At 40.7% G+C, this 13,807-nt stretch overlaps 1 long non-coding RNA gene across 1 annotated transcript; it reads left to right on the forward strand.

The window, feature by feature from the left end:
- The first annotated feature begins 559 nt into the window (after window positions 1-559).
- Window positions 560-4,257, forward strand: LOC137211130 (uncharacterized). Its single transcript, XR_010936918.1, has 3 exons — window positions 560-714; window positions 2,658-2,832; window positions 4,193-4,257. It is a non-coding gene; the product is annotated as an uncharacterized lncRNA (long non-coding RNA).
- Window positions 4,258-13,807: the final 9,550 nt, after the last annotated feature.

Consider the following 13,807-nt stretch of genomic DNA (forward strand, 5'->3'; position numbering starts at 1 on the left):
GTCGCTAGGGCAGGAGCTTGGTTTCGCAGTTCTGAGGGGAATGTGTTGCTCTCACTTCTCCTCCTCCTTTAATTTTTAAAAGTCAATGCATAACTTACAAACAATATGGTGCACACATCCTAAGCGTACATCTTGGTGAATTTTTAGTTTTATTGTATTTTTTAAAAATTTTAATTGGAGTATAGTTGGTTTACAATGTTGTGTTAGTTTCAGGTGTAATTTTTAAACATGTATATACTCATTCATCGACGACCCAGATGAAGATATAGAAAGTTATCAGCGTTCCAGAAAGTTCTCTCTTGTCTCTGTTAGTCAGTGCTCCCACCGCTGCAAAGTTTAGCTGCTATTCCTTTTCTTTCACCATAGTTGACTGTGGCCTGTCCTTGACCTTCATAGAAATGGATAACAGAGCATAGACATTTTCAGTTATGATTCCTTCGGTTTAACACAATATCTGTGGACGTCATCCATGTGGATGCGTTCATCATAGTTTGTCTTTTCGCCTCGCTGCTGTGTGCTGCTCCATTCTTTAATATCCCTTTAATTAATTTATTTATTTTTGAATTTATCCGTTCTTCTTCTGATAGGCATTTGGATTTTCCCGTTCCAGGGTGTTATGAGTAAAGCTGCTACGAACATTCTTGCCCGTGTCTTTTGGATCTAGGAACTCATTTATGTTGGGTAGACGCATACAGATGGAGATGCTGGATCATGGTACATACATCTGTTTTCGTAGAACGGCAAGCAGCTCTCCAGAGTGGTTGCCTCCATTAATACTCCACTAGCAATATAACCACATTTTATTTGCTTCACACCCTCTCACTTGGTTCTGTCAGTCGTTTTAATTTTAGCCATTCAGGTAGGGACGTAGTGATCTCACTGTGGCTTTAATTTGTGCTGTCGTGATGACTATACATGATGTTCAACATCTTTTTAGTACTTTCTGTCTGTTTGGATATTTGTTAACTTCCTGTTTGAGTCTTTTCCTCATTTGATCAAGTAAAAATGAAATAAAATTGGATTGAGTTTTACTATTATTTTGTAGTTCTTTGAAGAGTCTGAAATGAGTACTTCATCAGACATATGGACTGCAAATATCTCCTCCCCATCTGTGACTTGCCTTTTTGCTTTCAATGTTGTCTTATTTGAACAGAAGTTCTTAATTTTTTTTTTTTTTTTTTTGCCACACTGTGCAGCTTGTGGGATCTTACTTCCCTGACCAGGGGTTGAACCCAAGCCGCAGCTGTGAGAGCACCGAGTCCTAACCACTGGACTGCCAGGGAACTCCCAGAAGTTCTTAATTTTAATGAAGATGAACTTATTAATCTTTTCTATCATGGCTACTTCTTTTTGTGCCCTGTTTAAGAAATTTTTGCCCACCGACAATCCTAAAATTTGTATGAACCACAAAAGACCCCCAATAGCCAAAGCAATCTTGAGAAAAAAGAACAAAGCTGGAGGCATGTCTTCCTGATTTCCAACTATATTGTAAAACTATAGGAATTAAATGCATTCTTTACATGAAAAAAAATCCTGACTCTACAGGTTTTTTGTTCAGTGTTATTAACAGACACCTAGCCCACCTCACTTCCCAATATCTTGAGGGAGCAGGAGAGTTGAAATCCTTCTCCTTTGTGAACCTTGTCGATTTGCACTACCTATCTAGAGGACTCCGCGCTGACGGATGCTACCCGGACAGTGATCTAACCTGCAAAGTTTGCCCAATTTTTCAACATTGGCATGATACCTAGACCTGACAGAAATTCTGCTGCACGTCCAAGATGTCTGATTAAGACAAGCTTAACAACTAGCTCTGTCCTTATGCCAAGTTCATTATTCCTGCATTTAAACAGGAGGTAATTTCTCAACCTGCTTGGCTGTCTTCCCTAGGAACAAATGAGCCCTCACGTGGAATTTCTCTTGGCCCCTGCACTGGAGGCGAGCAGTGGCATTTGTGTTTGGTGGGCGCAGCCCAAGAGGGAAAATCCTAAATGGAGCTCATGCAAATGAGTCAGTATTGGGCAAAGACATTGAAATGAACTCCGTGCCTCCTGATTCCCTTTCTGTGGAATGCGTCTGGGGAATCTGGGTGCAGCAGAGAGCTCTGGGGCTGTCCTATCCTGGTGGCGTCCATGGCTCTGGAGCGAGGGCTCTCGGACTTGAGATCTTCTTCCTTGATCAAGGAACCACTACTCAAGTCTTGTCTGTTTCCTGATCTTTAAAATATGCAAAGAAATAGTATCTGGGGGTGAACTAGATGAGAGAATTAGTATAACATGCTTATTATGGTATCTGGTAAAGTAAATGCTTAATGAATGACAGCCGTCATTATCTGCTCAAAGATTTTTGTGCTCCTTTGTTCTAGTAAAATGGGTGTGGGAAGTAGAAGCCTCAGCCGTGCTGTCCAATATGTGACACTAGCCGCTTGTGACTACCGGGCTTTTGAGATACGGACATCTGAATCGAGATGTACTGTCAGTGTAAAATTACCGCCGGATTTTGAAGTCTTAGTTTGATTTTTAAAAAAAGAACGTAAAACATCTCATGAATAATTTTTATATTGAGCACACGTTAAAACAATATCTTGGATGTATTGGCTTAAAGAAAACAAGCTATTGAAATTAATTTTACCTCTTTCTTTTTATTTTTTAATGCAGCTACTAGAAAATTCAAAATGAAACACGGGGCCGCTTTACAGTTCTGGCGCCAGAGCTGGCTTAGGCGGTGTCCACGCAGACCTGAGCAGTGGAGGCTACGCGTCCCTCCTGCGCACCCGTGAACGCGTGAAAGTTCACCCCGCACTACTGAGTCGGACCCGTGCTCAGCTCTGGCGTAAGTATGACGTGTTCTTGCGCCGACATGGTTCAAGCCCCAGGGAATCCACTTTTTACATTCTAATGCATGCATGCTGGGGGCACTGCCGCTGACTTTGGAGATGGACCTTGCTCCAGATTAACAGGAGGGATCGAGGGCCAGGGGTTGGGGGTGGATGAAGTATTTTGATAAAAGACACCTAACTTAACAAAGGCGTCCTCTCAGCGAGCGTGCGATGGGTTTTGTGTAACAGAGCATCACTTGCCAAGGGTGCGCACATCCTTCGTTCCCCGCCACGATCCTGACGCATTGCGAATGCACAGGTGCACGCTGGGCGGAGGAACCCAGTGGACACGCGGGGCCCCAGATCCTCTTCCCAACCGCACACCCTACCCCTCGCTGGGGGCTCTGACAGGTACTCACACCTGTGACCATCCCAGACACCTGTCCTCGGGATCCTGGGAGGTTCCGGAGCCCCCATAGATGTGGTCAAGGCTAGACTTGCCGTCCCTAATGCAGGAGTATTCTACAATATTAACACGTATGTGTATATATGTGTTTCGCTGTATACATACGTGTGAGTATTTATCAACTCTTTACATTAGCAGCTAGATGGGCATGAAACACTAGACCTGCGATAGCTTTATTTGTATAAATATGGTATATGTTTTATATATATGTATATATATTATCCTTTGTGATAATATTTAATGAAATTTTGGAGGGAACATGATTTTCAGCTTTACTTAATTTATTTTGGATTAAAATTTTGATCTTAATTAACTATAACTTATATCTTGCCTTTACATTTTAATAGTCAATTTTAATATAATAAAGCTAACTTTTTGGGAAAATGTATATTAAAATAATTTAATTTCTTCATGTACTCTTCATCATATATATTTAAAATTTTCATACTTCAACTACACTTACATTTTATTTTTAATCCCTTAGACAATAATTGTCGAAGAACACAAATTCTGTAAATGGCTTGCTGATGAAAACCTAAATAGTGATTTTTGGACTTGAGTTCAAAATATAAAAATCATAACTCTACACATCTTTTCTGTTCTCCTGTTATGAAGCTCTATTTGACAAGGCAATGGATAGACCATTTTATTTAACTGTTGGTTGAGTTATAACTTTTAATATTTATAACTTTTAAATACTTGGACAGATAGTAGGTGAGCCTCTGTTCCCTAACTGCAGACCTGTAAATACCAGGAAATGCCAGTCTGGGAGGCTAGATGGGCTTTTGGTGGCATTACTGATTTTTGAAGTTTGTTCCATAAGCTATTTTATAAAATGCATTAGAAGGAAATAGTTCCTTTTAAACTGCTGTGACATTTCCTTGGAGGATGTGTGTGTTTCTCCCCAGCTTCCTACGTAGATGCAAGTGCCTGATCACTGCAGCCTCCTGGACCATGCTCTCATGTGTATCCTGGTGTCATGTTAGTTATATCATGGTATATTTCTAAGAATGCATAGTGCCTACGGATTCTTTTTTTTTTTAAATAAATTTATTCATTTATTTATTTTTGGCCGCGTTGGGTCTTTGTTGCTGCACGCAGGCTTTCTCTAGTTGCGGCGAGCAGGGTTACTCTTCGTTGCAGTGCGTGGGCTTCTCATCGTCGTGGCTTCTCTTGTTGTGGAGCACGGGCTCTAGGCGCGCGGCCTTCAGTAGTTGTGGCACAAGGGCTCAGCAGTTGTGGCACGTGGGCTCTAGAGTGCAGGCTCAGTAGTTGTGGCACACGGGCTCAGTTGCTCCGCGGCATGTGGGATCTTCCCGGACCAGGGCTCGAACCCGTATCCCCTGCATCGGCAGGCGGATTCTTAACCACTGCGCCACCAGGGAAGTCCCATGCCTACGGATTCTGTTTTTAATAAATTCCATTGGAAGCTGCTTAATGGTTTCTCCTGCTTACTGACTTCCTGCCCCTTGAAAGCACATCTGTGTCCACTCCTCAAATGCTGTGAATACTGCATGAGGTAGAAAGCCCATGATACCTGTATTGATGCTGTAGAAGTACCTCCATCTTTCTTTGGTCTAAATGCACTAATCTAGGAGCACTCTGTCTATTCAGGCAGGCGTATTCTGGGGAGTCATGGCTGGACCTTCTGAATTGCCCTCGATCGAAGCCCCAGATTTCTCGTTCCTTCGGCCAGGAGAGCTCATCACCCAACAGATACAATCCCTTTCTGATATACACAGTTTCTTGCCTTTTGCAGGAGAATGCTTGTCTCAAAAGCTGTGTAACCTTCTCCTTGAAGTGACAGCCATCGTATTTATATGTACATACGTTTAAAAGGCTAAGCAATAAGTCTTGAAAATATTCTGTCTCATGGCAAATCCTGGTGAAGCAGAAGCACTGACAGGTCCTTAGCAAAGTATGTTCTGAGCCTTTTTCTCAGGGTCTGTCTCCTTTAGGTTGACTGTTAGGTGGTATTTGGTCACCACTTCCCTTTGGTTGGAAATAAAAGCCAAGGGACAGGACAGGTAGCTCATCACTTTTTTATCCAAGGTGCTTAACCACGTGACTCCTCCCAAATTATTTACAATAAAAATGATATGTTATTATAATGGCCATTAGCCCAGTGGTAGATCCCAAATGTGTCTGGATTTTCATCTAGCCCCGGGTGTTTTGTGTCAACATACATACATGTATGGGCCCGAGAAGAGTGGCTCATTATAGAGGTTTGTGTGCAGTTCTGTGTATGTCTGAATGGGCGTGTGATCTCGGAAAGGAGTCCCTGTTTATTTAGAAGCTTCTTCTTTTCGAATGTCTTAGACTTGACGTATTCTAAAGGCTAATGTTAAATGTTAACTGGCTAGTGTCAACTTAAGTCTAATGATAAAATCAGACTTGACTGTAAGTTTCTGATCGAATTGCAGGCCTATCTTTCCCAAGGCAGGCCTGTCCCCTCCGTGGACTTTGGTCTCCTTGGAGCAGCCTAATTACTTCCCATCTCCCATCAATTGCATTGCCCAGAAGGCCCTGGTAGCTTTGCCTTTTGCCGTTAGGTGTGATGCCCCAGGCAGGGATTCCCCAGCGAGCTCTTGGGAAAGAGGACAGTTTTGCTTACCATTCAGTGACCCAGTTTTCCCAGCGGTAGTAGCAGCCACGGACAGCCCAGGGGAAACTAAAAACTAAAACTGAAGTTTGTCAGGTGCAGCCTCCGGCCGTGGGGGAAGAAATGAAATTATCCTTTCGGGGCTGCCTTTTCTCCCCTTGCCCTCAACTTTCAGGCCATGCCGTTTCCAAACACCTCCCACATCCCAAAGGACATATTTTATGGGAAGATTGTAGTGGAGAAGATGAGTATTTTTTCTTTCAACATTTTAACAGATTAGAAGCTTGTTGGTTTAAGGGTCTCTTGATGTCTCTGCCCCTTTGAGTGATAAATGTAGCGTGCTGTGATGACGTGACCGCAGCCCGTATCGCTCACTTCGTGCTTTCTTTTCTCTCCAGTTCAAGGAACGTGTTCCTAGTTGCCGAGCAGCTTTGTTCTTGGAGTGACTCTGGGGCCAAAGATTCTGTCTCTGACTCCTCTTTCTCTTAGGGGATTGGAATGCTCCAGGAGATGGGGGGAGAGAGAATGGAAATACACCTGTTTCCTAGCTGCCCATCACCCCTTGGGAGAGAACTAATGACATGGCCATTTCTAGATGTAACAAGGAGCTGTGAAGGACAGCCTTGGGAAGGGCAGCTACTTTCCAGAGATAACTCTACTCCACGGAAGGGAGAGGATGGTGAGGTTTGGCGAAGAGCCATCTGCCTTTGGACACATTCCCTCAGCCTGTAACATCTAGTCTCCTCTTTAGCATCTAGCAAAATCCTGCTCACCTTAAAGGCTCGGCTTCAGTGCCATCTCATTCACCAGGTCCTCCAAAGCTCTCACTGTTGGAATTTATTGTCCTTCTCCCGTATACTTGGCTCGTGCCCCGTTACGGTCCAGGAAGCTTCTTGTTTCCCTGTCTGCCTTCCCAACTGTAGAGGGTGGGTCCTTAAGACCAAGGACCAGAAGCTATCTCTTCCTGTGCCACCCATGTCACCTAAAATTGCACTGCAAGCTCAAATCAACGTTTCCTCAGTTATCCTGAGAAATAATATTAGAACTGACGCACTTGAGCTTTAAGTATATAACCTTCCTCAGGAAGTATGATACCAGCCAATCGATAGGCACTTGTTAACTACTGACTACGCCAAACCCAGTTTCTGTGTTTAGGGTGCTTATAACCTAAAAGAGATGTAAACTATAAGCCCATTTTTTAAAAAAAAGAAGAAAATATTTAAACTCTTGAGGTACTGCTTTCAAAACCATCAGCAGACTGGTATTTAACAACCTGGAAACTGGGGAGGTCTCAGGGTTGAAGCACTGCTGTGTACACGGTATGTACATCAAACAGTATCTGTCAGTGAATAAATAACACAACCCAAATCCTTTTTTATGTTTTTTGCAATATAAATGTTCTGATTTCATGAGTTTTAAAAATCCTTTAAGTATAACTGCACCATATATAAAGTATATGTAACCATAATGAAGTTCTCTATAACTTACCTATATATTGAATCCAAAAGTTGAAATCTATAAACAGCATTTATATCATTATGATATATATATATATATATGCTATATGTAAATGTTTGTGTACATATGCACACATTGTATTTACATGGTGGTTCTCTATATATATCTTATTGCAAAGTAATATATGATTACATATAATGCAACATTATAACCTTTGTTCATCTCAAAGGAAAACGCTCATATGAGCTGTCCTTTTATACATTTCACCATTAGTGATGGAACATTAGTTAATATAAGGTAAATGTCTCTGTTAATTAATATAACCAATAAAGTAACTAGAGATGTGATAACTTATACTGGGAAGAGCGGCAGGAATGGTAGGAAGTGGTAAATAAAACATTCTCATCTATCGTAGCAGGAAATCAATAGTTCCATTGTAAGGCTGATAAAACAATAAATAACCGTGTATAATTATTATTAGAGAAAACCAACTGCTAGAAACACTAAAATCAAAAGGTTAAACATCTGATAAGAAGTCAATATCCAAAATGTATGAGCAGCTCCTACAAATCAGTGCAAAAAACCAAATAAGATGATTAAAAAGTGGGCAAAGGACCTGAATAGACATTTCACCAAAGAAGATGTACAAATGGCTAACATGTATATGAAAAGATGCTCCACATCACTAATCACTAGGGAAACGTAAATCAAAACCACAGTGAAATATCACCTCACACCTGTCAGAATAGCTGTCATCAAAAAGACGAGAACAAGAGGGCTTCCCTGGTGGCGCAGTGGTTGAGAGTCCGCCTGCCGATGCAGGGGACACGGGTTCGTGCCCCGGTCTGGGAGGATCCCACATGCTGCGGAGCAGCTGGGCCCTTGAGCCATGGCTGCTGAGCCTGCGGGTCTGGAGCCTGTGCTCCACAACGGGAGAGGCCACAGCGGTGAGAGGCCAGCGTACCGCAAAAAAAAAAAGAAAGAAAGAAAAACGAGAACGAGGGCTTCCCTGGTGGCGCAGTGGTTGAGAGTCCACCTGCCGATGCAGGGGACACGGGTTTGTGCCCCGGTCCGGGAAGATCCCACATGCCGCAGAGCAACTAAGCCTGTGCGCCACAACTACTGAGCCTGTGAGCCACAACTACTGAGCCCGTGCACCACAACTACTGAAGCCTGCGCGCCTAGAGCCCGTGCTCCGCAACAAGAGATGCCACCGCAATGAGAAGCCCAGTCACCACAACGAAGAGTAGCCCCCGCTCGCTGCAACTAGAGAAAGCCCACGCAGAGCAACGAAGACCCAATGCAGCCATAAATAAATAAATAATAAATTAATTAATTAAAAAAAAAAAAGAAAAGAATTACCACTTGACCCAGCAACTCCACTCCTGGGTATTTATCCAAAGGAATTGAAGTCAGGATCTCAAAGATATACCACATTCCTGTGTTCACTGCAGCAATATTCACAGTAGCCAAGAGGTAGAAGCAAACTAAATGTCCGTCACTGGATGAATGGATAAAGCAAATGTGGTATACACATACACGGAACATTATTCAACCTTAAACAAGAAGGCAATGCTGCCATCTGAGACAACGTGGATGGACCCAGAGGGCATCACACTAAGTGAAATAAGCCAGACAGGGAAGGACAAATACTGCGTGATCCCACTTTTATGAGGAACCTGTAATAGTCAAACTGATGGAACCAGAGAGTAGAATCGTTGGCACCAGCGGTGGGGGTGGGGGACATGTCCGTGACAGGTTACAAAGTTTCATTTGTACAAGAGGGGTAACTTGGAGATCTCTGTACAACTAGAGCCCCTGGTTACAACACTCACTGTGCACTTAATTTGGTACGAGGCAGACGTTATGTTAAGTGCTCTTACTGCAAAAGGAAGAAAAACTTTTAATGAAAGTAAGTGAATAAAGGAGGCAGAAGGAAACTTCAGGAGGTGATGGATAAGTCATGGCCTTGGTTGTGATCGTTTCAGGGATGTAATACTTATCCCCCAACTCATCAAGTTGCATACATTGAATGTGTACAGCTTTTTGTGTGTCCATCGCACCTCAGTAAAGTGGTCTTGAAAAAAAGTGGTTTAACGTGATTACCTTGGGACTTCCCTGGGGGTCCAGTGGTTAAGACTTTGCCTTCCAGTGCAGGCGGTGAGGGTTTGATCCCTGATCGGGAAGCTAAGATCCCACAAGCCTCGTGGCCAAAAAACCAAAACATAAAATAGAAGCAATATTGTAACAAATTCAATAAAGACTTTAAAAATGGTCCACACCAAAAAAATCTTTAAAAAAATAAAATAAAGTGATTCCCTTTGTTATCAGGACAAGGCATGCTCCCTATTCAACTAGACTTTAAAAATTACGTGTGTATTTATCTTTAATTAGTTATCTTTAAAAAAACATAAAATTTAAAATTAATTCTTACGATTTTTAAAAATGTTCCTGAATTTATAATAGCTATTTTTCATTACATAGTTATGTATTCTCTTCATTTATGAATATTAAAAATAAACTCTATCATGTAAAGATCTGAAATTTTGGTTGAAAAAAGTGATTTTCATTTTGGAAAGATATTGGGGGATACAAAAATCATAGTTCAGAAAAAGTAGAGAAAGGCCAGTAAAATTAGTAATTTTCTGAGGATAGCTTTCAGACCCCAAATTTAATATATCTCGGAAAAAACAGATCAAATGAAAAATTTTCTTTTTCCTTCCTGCTTTATTAATATACACATTATGTGAGTTTTTAAATGTTTTAATTTGTATATATATAATGCATTCTGCTTTATATATAATATAAATGTATAGTAAATATATGACAAATATATAATGTTAATAATAGAATATATATGTGTTCTCTTGGAGTCAGACTGGGAATTCACATGTTAAGTATGAGTTTTATACTCCAAAATACACAACCTTGATCTTGGGACTTAATGTTGCTAGCTATCTAAGTAACTGACAATCTGAAATAAATCTGTTAAGAAAACCCTTTTAAAAAGGTCCAGTCCTGCAAGAGGATCAATTAGGAGGATCTGTTCTTGTTACAAAGAATCCATTACAGAGCTTCTTTAAATAATGGTCTTCACGAATATAAAGTTCAATTAAAGTTTTAAAAATTAGATTTATACACAGCTTTTTAGGAACACATCATTTGAAGAATGTAGTCTTGGAAGAAGCAAGTGCTAAGCAGGGTGTGATTAAGATGTGTGATGAATTTTCTGCCTCATTAACAAATGCAAAATGCTCTTTTCTTTCAAAGAAAGGCTGCATAGTAAAGCCATTTCAATGTGTAAATGGATAGGAAAGCAGATTCACAAAGATGTGAATACAGACTGGCTTTTATTCCCTAGACATGCTGCTCACGGACTATTCACGTGAGTGGAGACCTATGATTCAATCTGTTAACTTCGTTTTCAGATTTTCCAGACGTTTGGAGGATTGTAATCCCATGCCCAGGGACACTAAGGCATTTGAAACAAGGCTAGACTAGGCATCAGAAGGTCATTTCTGCTGGGCAACTAGTCGGTCCATTGTATTTTGGTTTATAGAAAACCTGACAAATGGTTGGCAAATGTTGATTTCTGAGGAAAATTTTTGTCTGGTAGGAAAAGGAACTGAATATATCAAAGCGATATATTCCTTCCAACATGCTCCTGAGTCGTTGCTGGTGTATTGTATGGCTTCATCAGAGCTCTCAGTCACCATGGTTTCCAAAATAAAAGGAAAAATAGATTCGCACGTCTAATTCCTACACTTTCCTTCTCCCTTTTGTGGAGTTTTCTGTTCATTTCATTATTTTCACCAGTGACAGATTTGAATGCTCCTCTGCTGGAAAGCCCACGATCTGTAGAAAACATCTCCTCCTAGATGTTTTTATAGATAAAACTTATGGTAGTCTTATGTACAAATAAGGCTGAATGAAGTAGGTTCTTACGCAAAAAAAGAAAAAAAAGGAAAAAAGGAGAAGTATCACTCATGGGCTGTCAGGCTAAACTAAAGACCTATCATTTTTGCAATGGTGTTGAATCGTATGGTGGGGTTGAAAATATCGCAGCTGCGTATATTAAGCTGTTCAAAGAGAGAAGTACAACAGTGCTACGAAAATCAGTGCACGTGGGGACCCCATGACAAGAATGGAGAGGGGATCATACCTAGGGCGGTTCTCCTGCCTCTGAGTCCTGAGTCTGGGTCAGAGCTGAGGAATAAACGTCCTAATCTCATCTCATTAGCCAAACTGGAAACAAGGGCTACAGACCTGCTCTTGTTCGTTCTCTCTGGATGAGGACAGAAAATGTTCACGGTACAGCATGGGCCCCAGGGGGTGTGAAGAACCCATTCTAAGTTAAGGAGTAATTCTTAGGTAACATACTAACCTCCATCATTCTGGGGTTCTGTTTTTAAGATTAATATGTCTTTACATTTTGAAAATTTTGCATAGAGGATATAGTTACAGTGTTCAACCTCTCTAAACATAAAAAGATAAATGATGCAAGCCACCCTCCCATCTCTGTTCCTCATCCACCCAGCCCTACCTTTGTCCCTCAGATAACCAGTGTGACTAGTTTCTTGCCTGTCCTTTCAGAGTATTCTTTTTTTTTAAATTTAGTTTATTGAAGTATAGTTGATTTACAATGTTGTGTTAGTTTCAGGTGTACAGCAAGGTGATTCATATATATATATGTATACATTCTTTCTCATACTCTTTTCCATTATGGTTTATTACAGGATATTGAATATAGTTCCCTGTTCCATTCAGTAGGACCTGTCATTCAGAGTATTCTTGTTTACGTACAAGCAAATCTATATATTCTTACTTTCCTCGCCTTTTTTGTTCCTACAAATAGTAATGCACTACGTGCCCTCCTGAGAACCTTGCTTTTTTCAATTAACATTGCCAATGAACATCCTGCCATATCAGTACACGGAGGGCATTCTCCGTGTTTGTTCAGGCTGCAAAGTATTGCATTCTGTAGAAACATGTTAATTTATGCCATCATTTCTTCATTGTTAGATATTTGCATTGTTTTGGGGTTTTGTTTTTGTTTTTTGCTATTAACAACATGCTGAGATGGAATGTTTATAATTTTGCACTTGTGCAAATATGTCGCAGAATAAATACCCAGGGATTGCATAGCTGGATCAGAGAGTAAATGCATTTGGAATTCTAATAGCCGTTGTCAACAGTCCTCTGTAGAGCGCCACCAGTTTACTCCTAAGAGCCTTGTATAGAGGAACCTGTCTGTTCACAGGCTCACCAGGAATCCTTTATCATGTTTCTAAGTTTTCCTTCCTGATAAGTGGACAGTAATTTCTCAACATTGTTTTAATTTGCATTTCTTTTATCATGAGAAAAGTTGAGCATTTTCTCATGTGTAAAACTCTTTTGTTTTTATTTTCCTGCTAACTGTTTTTCTGGTCATTTTTCTACTGGGTTGTTGGTCTTTTTCTTATGGATCTCTGGGAACATGTTATTTTATTCCCACTTCCTCTTTAAACATTACTTCTAGTTAAAAAAAATTTTTTTTGTAATATAGTATTAAACAATATTTGTCATGACTTCTGGGTTTTAAGTTACAATTAGAAAGACTTCTACCACGCCACAGTTATAGCAAATTCTCTCACATTTATTTCTAATACTTTTATGACTCCATTTTTACATTTAAATCTGTGATTCATTTGGATTTTTTTCCTGATATATGTTAAAATGTTCAGCTGCATTTGTTTTCCAGAATGCTGCCTGTTGTCCCCAAACCATTTATTAAATAGTTCTTTTCCCCACTGATTTGAGATGCAATGTTTATTGTAACTTTTCGTAGGTATTTGTGTATATTTCTGGGCTTTTGTTTAATTACATAGGTCTCTCTATTGACGTGTCAGTACGATAGGTTTCTTTAATTTAATTAATTAATTAATTAATTAATGTCTGCGTTGGGTCTTCGTTGCCGCGCGCGGGCTTTCTCTAGTTGCGGCGAGCCGGGGCTACTCTTCGTTGCGATGCGCAGGCTTCTCATTGCAGTGGCTTCTCTTGTTGCGTGGCACGGGCTCTAGGCGTGCGGGCTTCAGTAGTTGCAGCACGCGGGCTCAGTAGTTGTGGCTCGCGGGCTTAGTTGCTCCGTGGCATGTGGGATCTTCCCGGACCAGGGCTCGAACCCGTGTCCCCTGCCTTGGCAGGCGGATTCTTAACCACTGCCCCACCAGGGAAGCCCGGTACCATAGGTTTTTTAAAAAAAAATAGTGATAACGATTTTATGTTTTAATATTTACCCTTCTTTTTCAGAGTTTCCCTAGCGATTCTTGTTTGTTTTCCAACATGAATGGTAAAACTGGTTTAATTAAAAAATGAAACAACAACAGTAATAGCAACACAACAATAAAAGTACCTGTTGGCATTTAACTTAGAAATTAACCAAGGAGGAACTGACGTCTTTGTGATGTTGAGGCTTCCCGTTCAA

This window comes from Pseudorca crassidens, chromosome 18 (assembly GCF_039906515.1).
Source record: "Pseudorca crassidens isolate mPseCra1 chromosome 18, mPseCra1.hap1, whole genome shotgun sequence".
Lineage (NCBI taxonomy): Eukaryota > Metazoa > Chordata > Mammalia > Artiodactyla > Delphinidae > Pseudorca > Pseudorca crassidens.